This window comes from Vombatus ursinus, unplaced genomic scaffold (assembly GCF_900497805.2).
Source record: "Vombatus ursinus unplaced genomic scaffold, bare-nosed wombat genome assembly UNPS02014959.1, whole genome shotgun sequence".
Lineage (NCBI taxonomy): Eukaryota > Metazoa > Chordata > Mammalia > Diprotodontia > Vombatidae > Vombatus > Vombatus ursinus.
Genome location: NW_020954737.1, coordinates 6281391 through 6290909, shown reverse-complemented (window position 1 = coordinate 6290909; position 9519 = coordinate 6281391).

The window sequence follows — 9519 nt, the reverse complement described above, 5'->3', positions numbered from 1 at the left end:
TTCTTCTTCTTCTTCTTCTTCTTCTTCTTCTTCTTCTTCTTCTTCTTTTTCATGTCCAGAAGTCACCATGAAATATCCAGAGGTCACCATGAACTGAACCAGTGAGAGGGGAAAGATTTTGACTTTCGTTCCCCTGCTCCCTTTTTTATCCTGGCTGAAGAAAGGGGTCTGGGGGTGTTTGTTTCTGCACTGTGTTATTTGTCCTCAGTTATGGGTGCCAGAGGTGATTCCCATCTGACTGGACCCAGGAGTTTGAGCCAGGGTGACTTTGGAGCTAGGGTTATAGGCAGGGTGGTGCAGCCAGACTGCCCAGCATGGAAGCTTTTGAGAAACCAACATGAGAAATCAACTCTAGCATTGGGAGAGGGGATTTTAATTAGAACTCTATAGGAATTGAGATAAACTATGAGCCTAATCTCCTTCCCTTTCCCTCTTTGGGGATTAACTACCCCACCCCTACTTGGTGGGGGAGTGAGTTTATATTTATGATATACGTTCTAAAGCAAATATTTCTGTGTAAAAGCTAGTCTGACTATTTGACTAAATGGAACTGGGAGGATCTATACCCCACTATGCTTGGGGGAACACCATTAGTAGATCTGGAGTTATTTCCAGAGAGCCTAGACCTACTCTCTCCCCAGACCTTCTTAAGGATATCAGAGAACCCTGGGAGAGGGGTGAAATGGCCTTCAAACAGTGGTGGCCAGGATGGTATGTATTATATATAAGTAACTGCATTATAGACGTTTTGAATCAGAAGACCTAGGTTCAAATCTTAGCTCTGATACTTACTAAACGTATAAGCTGGAGCAAGTCATTTAAACTCCCTGGGCCTCAATTTCCCCGTTTATAAAATGGGGGGGGGTCTCATCTCTATGGTACCTTCTAAAAACCTGCCTGGTTTCATCTCCATGAACCAAGTTAACCATCCCAGGATAAGCTCATCACCATGTTGCTAACTTAAGCCTGAATACCACCTCCCACAGCCTCCTCTCCCCTCTGATTGGAAGACTGGAGGGCAAAGCCTTCCTTTATAGAGGGCAGAAACTGGATTTCCAACTCACTACACTTTATATCTGCAACTCTGCCTGATTTCATCTCTGCAGAACAAGATGCTGCTTCCCTCCCTCCCCGCTCCCAGTTTTTCAGCTTCCTTTTGTGTGTTGTCTTCCCCTGTTAGATTGTAAGCTTCTTGAGGGCAAATACTATGTTTTTTTCTTATTTGCATCCCCAGCACTTAGCACAGTACCTAACACATAGTATGTGCTTAGTAAATGTTTGGGCAGTTATGCGGCACAGTGGATAGAGTTCTGGGCCTGGAGTCAGGAAGACCTAAGTTCAAATCCAGCCTCAGACACCTACAAAACTGTGTGACCCTGAGCAAGTCACTTAACTCTGCCTCAGTTCCTCATCCAATGAGCTAGAGAAGGAAATGGCAAACCACTCCAGTATCTGTGTCAATAAAGCCCCAAAAAGGGTCACAAAGAGTCAGACATGACTGAAAGTGACTAAACAACAACAAATGTTTATTTAATTGAATTAAATCAAGTATAGCTAGTAAATGTCATTGTAAAGATTTAAATCAAGCTTTCCTGTTTCTAGATCCCATAGGTTTTCCACTACACCATGCTACCTCAAAAATGTTCATGTTTGGCCCCTTGCCATTCTATGCTCATCGCCTACTTAGATATTTGTCCCACTCAACCTGTTTCCTTCAGTCACCCATTCAATGCATTCAGTTATTCCAGGCAGCCTAGGACATACAGTGAGATATCTCATATAGGCTTAATTTTCTGGTAGTGTTACGGATTTCAATATACTTCCTATCTAAACTTACCTATCCATTTTCTCTTTAACACAAAGCCTTGTTTCCCTATCCAATACACACACATGTATCTTTTTTTTTTGTTTGTGAGGCAATTGGGTTAGTGAGTGTTATGTGTCCGAGGCAAGATTTGAACTCAGGTCCTCCTGACTTTTATTAGTAAGCTATCCATTGCACCACCTATTTGACGCTATTCAATATATTCTTATTCTATATATTGCCAAATAGATAGTCATGATACCATGGGGATATGGGCTGTGAGCTATGGGATGTGGGTATAGAGTTAACAACCAGGGTCATTTTAATACAAGTATAATCCTTAGCTTGGTGATCTTCTCTTTTCTGCATGAGCCTGACCAATGGTGCTGAGGTACCTTTGACGACCATGGTGAGAGAGAAAATACTTAACAAAACAAAAGATAGATGTTATTATAAAAGACAAAATGTACAATTTTTAAACAGAAATGGTTCTGCACAAACAAAATCAATGCAATTATAATTAAAAGAGAAAGCATTAACTGAGGGGAAATCTTGTCAGAAAATTTCTCAGATAAAGATCTGTTTGTCAAAATGTATAGGGAACTAATACAAATACATAAGAACTTCCCCAAAAAGGAAGTGGTTAAAGTCAGTTTTCAAAAGAAATGAAAGTGATAGCTAAGAGTTGGAAACAAAATAGATGCCCATCAGAGTGGCTAAACAAACTATTTACATGTTTATATTAAATTACATGAAACTAATTGAATATTATTGAGCTGTAAGAAATGATGAATTAATTCAAAGAAATATAGAAAGAACTATATGAACTAAAACAAAGTAAGCCCAGTGTACACAATATCTATAGTAGTGTAAATTTAAAAAACAAACCCTTCCCTCTTTACCTCACCGCCAGGCACAGTCGAAAGTGAATGCTGCACAATTACAAAGAATAAGCATGACTTGAAAGAATGGATATGAGAAGATACCCACTTCCCACACCTTTGCAAAAGTAGGAGGGTCACCAAAAGTACACGTTGCACACACATGTTTTCAGGCTTTTTCAATCATTATTCAGTTATGCTGATTTTCCCATTTTTCTTTTTTGTTTTTTAATCTGAAAAAATAGCATTTGTTGTATGCTTCAAATGGCTCTTTCGAAGGGAGAGAGGAAGAAATACTGGGAGAAACTATGGCGATGTTAAAAGAAAACCAGAAGACATCAATAAAAACTTATTTAAAAAAAAAGAAATTAAAGCTATCAACTAGCTTAGGGGAAATGCCCCAAATTTATTAGTATAAAAGAAATGCAAATTAAAACAACCCTGAGGTTCTGCCTCACACCTGTCAGACTGGTAAAGATGACAAAAGAGGAAAATGATCATTGTCAGAAGGGATGTGGGAGGACAAATACACTAGTTTATTGTTGATAAATCTATGAAATGATTCAATGGCTTTGAAAAAAATTTGAAGTTATATCCAAAAAAAGTCACTAAACTACATATATACCTTTAACCACTGATACCATTACTAAGCACAAATTCCAAAGCGATGTTCAAAAATATTTGCAATAGCTATTCCTCGTAATTGGGGCACATAAGAAGATGAGAATGCAATCATAGAGTGGGGGAGAAGACATCAAGTGATACCTGCTTTATTGTACAAAGGAAGGTTGGACACACATACACTCAGAGAATTTAGTGTAGAAATACATCAAGTTCAACAGGAAAACAAGTGGGGATAGAAGAGGGCAATTAAGAGGGAGAATGATACTTGTCAAAAGCAAAACAAACTTCCTTACCCTGAATGGAGAATTAAAAGGAAAAAGAGAAAAGCTATGGAAGTTAAGTGGGGTATCTATCACTAGAGGAATGGTTGACCAAACTGTGATTTATGAATATAATGAAATATCATTGCACTATAAGAAATGATGAAAGAAGGGATTTCAGAGAATTCTGGAAAGAAGTATGAACTAATGCAGAGTGAAGCGAGCAGAACCAAGGGAACAATTTGTGCAATGACACAACATAGCAAATAAAAGGTACTTTGAAAGACTTAAGAATTCTGATCAAAGTAATGACCAACCATATCTTCAGAGCACTTATGATAAAGCATGTTACCTACCTCCTGACAGATGACAGACTCAAAGTATGGAAAGAGATAGATTTTTGGTTAGGATCTTTATGTGGATTTGTTTTGCTTTGTTAAAAGTGTGTTTTGCTTAGCTTTTGTTTGCGAGTGAAATGGTAGTGGTGGAGAAGAGGGAGAAGAAGAAAGAGAAGAAGGAGGAGAACGAGGAGGAGGAAGAGGAAGAGGAGGAGGAGGAGGAGGAGGAGGAGAAGAAGAAGAAGAAGAAGAAATGATTAAGAATAATTTCTTTCCTATGTTCTTTTGAGGGTTTACAGTCTGCTAACCTTCCCAATGCACTAAGCCATCACCTGACCTACTGAAACCATTAATATATTTTTTAAAAAGAGTACCAAGGATAAATTATAAAATGGACACTTTTGACTAAAGGAAATTAAAAGATTTTGCCCAAGCAATATCAATGTAGTTAAAAATGCAAAGGGAAATGGTTAGTTAGGAGGAAAATTTGCAACAACTTTCTCTGATAATGCTCTCATATCAAAGATATGTAAGTAACTAATTAAAATTTATAAGAACAAGAACCATTTCCTAATACATAGATGGTAAAAGGATATGAACAAATTTTCACAGGAAGAAATCTAAACTAACAACCATATAAAAATGTACCAAATCATTAATAATTGGAGAAATTAAAGCAACTCTTGATTGTTTCTATAATCATTTCCATTCCTTTGCACACATCAGATCGGCAGAAATGACCAAAAAAGGAATGACAATTGTAGGGCTGTGACGAAACAGGCACATTGTTGGTAGAGCTGTGGACTGCTGCAGTGATTCTGGAAAGCAATTTGGAACCACAATCCAAAAGTCATTAAACTCTTTGACCCAGTGACACCACTATTAGGCCTATACCCCCAAGAAGATCAAAGAAAAAGGAAAGACACCTATATAGTGGCTCTTTTTGGTGTAGCAAAGAACTGAAAACTAAGGTGATACCCATGGATTGGGGAATGGCTGAACAAATTATAATATATGAATAGAATGGAATGGAATCTTATTGTACTATAACAAATGATAAAAGGGATGGTCTTGGAAAAATATGGAAAGACTTGTATGAAATGATGCAAGCAAAGTGAGAAGAATCAGGAGAACAATCTGTATAAAAACAACATTGTAAAGACAAACAGCTTTGAAACACTTAAGAACTCTGATCAATGCAATGCCCAACCACAATTCTAGAGTATTGGTGACAAAGCACGCTATTCATCTCCAAACAAATAGGTAATGGACTATTTGTTGTAGATGAGAATGATGATGCAGAATGAGAAATGTATTTTTGGACATGACCATTCAGGGAATTTGTTTTGTTTGACCATGCAATTTTGTTACAAGGGTTTTCTTTTTTTTCCCAGTAGAGAGGGGTGGAGGAAAGAGATAGAGATGATAGGTATAGGATTAGAGAGAGAGAGAGAGAGAGAGAGAGAGAGAAGGCCAGAATGAATCACAAACAGGACAGCTTTTAAAGTTACATGTTTAAAGTATGTACTTAGATGAATTATACTTTAGAATAAACTATAAATAAACTAAACTTTAAAATAAAAACAAGATCTACAAAATAGAGATTCATAGTTTCATGTTCAATCCTCTCCAGTTTCATTGTATATATGAAAATGTTCATTCTATTTGATATTTCTCAAGTTCAGAATTTACAAAATTATTTTTTTAAAGACCAATTATGAAGCATGTCTCTTGCCTCTTGGCAAAGAAGGTGATGGTCTGGAAGTGGACATTTCCAGATATGATAAATGTGTTGATATGTTTTGCTTGGTTATACTATTTTTTTTTCTTTTAACAAGGGAGGAAGCTTCTATTGGAAGGGCAGTGAAAGATTTTTTAAAAAGAAAATTTTAAATATATTGAAAAAAACAGAAATAGGGCAATTTTGTTATTACTTCATTAAATTAAAAATATATTTAACCCCCCCAACATACATACAAATTGTATGTAGCAAAAGTTCACAGGTATACAGCCCTCTTTTTTGTTGTCCTTGTACTTAAAATGTTTGTTGATGATTAAGTTCATGATGAAAAAGAAATTTTAAACTTACAAGCAATAGTAGTTGCTAAATAAATGCTTATTAGTTGACCAGCTAACCACTTGGCTTTTCCACTAAGAGTACAGAATGAATGGACTGGACTTCCTTCATACAAGCAGTTACTGCCCCATCTAGATGGATCTGGACCTTTAAGGATCCTCAGAGGGTGAGAAGGAATCCCATCTAATCCAACTTCCTCATTTTACAGATGAAGAAACTGAGGTGCAGCTAGGAGATGTGACCACTCATGTCTGAGGTACTCAGATTCATCTTCCCTCTATCAGCCTTGCTGCAGTCATAGCTCTTCTTTAGTTCAATGGAGACAATAATTAAAATTAATGAAAAATTTAAACTTTAAAATTAATTAAAATTATTTTTAAAGGGACATTACCAAGCAACAAAAGGAAAAAAGGAAAGCAAAAGAATTAAGGAAATGTAAAAACATTAAAGCAACAAGTTACAGAGCACAGAAATTTTAAGATTTCAGTCTAGCAAAAAATTACCTGGCACAACTTCTAAAGCACCAACTATTCCAATTCCTTGACTAGAGCCTATCAGATCTTTTCTCTAGCTATCCTGCTCTGATTTTCCATCTGGGTCAGCTGGATTACGTTACACACATATTAGGTATGTGCCAGCATCCCCCAAGGCTAGCAAAAGGGCTGGCAAGATGCCAAGACATTTGTTTAAATGCTGCCCATGCTCCTACCCTCTCAACCCAACAATGTTCTACCATGTCTCTGGAGTCCTAGGCTCTGGGTCCTAACCCATCCCAGTGACTACGGATGAAGGAAACACTCCAGAGAATAAGTGACCACAGTGGGCACAGCCTCCCTGGCACCGGCAACACTTCATGGGCCTTAGTCCCATTCAATAACAATTTCTGAATGACTTTGTCTACTTTGTCAGCTGCAGTCCTTCAATCTGTGCCCTCCAGTAGATGCATCTGGAGTGCCAGCGTTCATTCTGAGATTATTATTCTCATGTTATTAAGGGAGAAAATTCATATTTTGAAAATGTTTTATTTCATTTGATACATTTTCCCCCTAAAATTCCTTTTCTTTGAAGTTGATATGTGTTAGAATTTCATCCAATTTATAATCTATGTAATTCCCATATTTGCTGAATCCAATTTTTCTTTTACAACTTTACAGGTTCTTATTGTAAAATAAAAATCAAGCCATATCAATGGCATGTTTTTATAAGTTTATAAAGTAAAATGCTCAACACAACTTATAAATAAACCAGTATGCTATTTTCAAAATTAAAAAATTTTAAACCACATTTTCCAGCAAAACACCATACTTCAGTACAATTTAATATTTATTAATGTGGGAATTCCCTCCAGTAGTGTATGTAGCTCATAGCATAGCCGTCTATGCATTTTCATCATGGGCAACTCTTGTTCTCCCATTAGCCCTTTGAAGGGCACCTACTCAATGTGCTGGAGGTCTTCTGTTCTCTTTTTCATTTTTCTTTTCTTCTTTCATTTCCTTTTTTTTAACCATTCTGCAGATGGCAGCAATGCACATTAGCTGTCCATACCTGGCTCTTGACCATTCCTAGATTATATCTTAGAAGTTTTCCTTAGAGACATGAATGAAGGAATGTGTGGAGAAACACAATTTTATGGAACATTTGTCAGCTTTTACTTCGGAGCTCATGGTAAGCATTCGCAAAAATACCAACTTGGAATAATTGAAGTTTATGCACCAACATCTTTTAAAGAGGATTAATAGAGAGAAAAATACAACTACTAATAGCTTGAATTTCTATAATACTTTAAGGTTTGCAAAGTGCTTTACAAATATTATGTTGTTTGAGCTTCACAACAATCCTGAGAAGTAAATGCTAGTAATACCCCCATTTTACTGCTGAGGAAACTAGGGAAGACAGAGTTTAAATGAATGGCTCAGGGTCACACAGCTGGGGTCTGAGGTCAAATCTGAATTCAACTCTTCCTGACTCCAGGCTCTAACCATTGAGCAACCTAGAGTTCAATTGCCGAAGAGCTCAACAAAACCTTCCAAATTAAATCAACATAAATTTTCATATGTGGTGACTTCAATGCAAGGAGAATATGTATGGGTGGTAAGAAACATACTGGAAAACATAGATCAGAAATAAAGAATGAGACAATCCAAAGATTTGTAGATTGCACAGAAATCTTACATTTATATATAAGGAAGATTTTTTCCCAGAAAATAACAAGGTATTATATACAGTGAACACAGAATACAATCATCGTTTCCTAGCAGCAGCAGGCAAAAAAACATCTCAGCTCAAGTTGCAGAAGAAAAGATATGTAAGGTAAATACAAAGTCATTTGGGAGGATTACTAGTAGCAGGGTTACTAATATAGTGGGGGGGGGGGGGGGGGGGGGGGGGGAGATTCAAGAAAGACTTCATGTAGCAAATGCCACTTAGCTAAGCTCTGAAGGAAGGAGGGATAATGGGAGGTAAAGGTGAGGAGAGGGTGCACTCGAGGCATGGGGGACAACCTGGGCAAATGCATGAAAATGGAAAATAAAATGTGAGGTACAAGGAAGATCAAGTAAGTTAGTTTGGGTAGAATATAGCAGGCAAGCTAGGGAATAATGTAATAAGTAATATAATAATATTGTATTAGGGAATAATGTAATAAGTAATGTAATAAGAATAATGTAGTAAGTAATAATAATGTAAGGGCAGGTGGTCTGGAGCTGAATTCTGAAGAACTTTTTTTTAATGATTTAATATTTTATTTCCCCCAATTACATGTAAAAATAATTTTTATCATTCCTTTTTTTTTTTAAATTTCGAGTTCCAAATTCTCTCCCTCCCTTATTGAGATGTATAAAGGAATTTTAAGTTCCAAATGAAGGAGTTTGTTTTTAATGCTAAAGATCATTTGAAGGCTGTTGCAGCTTTTTGAGCAGGGGAAGGTCATGGTCAGACTTATACTCCAGTAATATCACTTTGACAGGCTGTGTTGAGGATGGAAGAGGCTTGAGGTGAGGAAACCAAATAGAGGTTACTGTAATATTCCAGGTAAGAGGTGATGCGGGATTGCACCAGGATGGGGGCTGCATACATGGAGATAAGGTGGCGGATGTGAGGGATCCTCTGGGCCTGTAGTCCATAAGACTTAATGACTGATTGGACGTGGAAAGATGAGTCCAAGGCTGCAAACATGGGTGACGAGAGGATGGTGATCCCTTGAACAGAAACTGGGAAAATTAAGAAGGAAGTGGTTTTGGAGGAAAAGATAATGAGTTTTCTTAAAATATGAGGCAAATTTTAAAATTTAAAATTTGAATTTTAAAATATTAAGCAAATTTTTGAAATTTAAATTTAAATTTGATTTACACACAACTTTTCATAAAGTATCTGATGCATAAAGTGGGTCACACCTGTCCTGAGAGCCCCCCTCCCCTCCCACAACTCCTCCAGACTCCTTAATCCCTTACTTCAACTAGCACATTCTTATGTTTTCTATCCTTGAAGTTGAAGTTGTATGATGTTTGAGAAACATCCATGCTTCCTCTTACTTCCT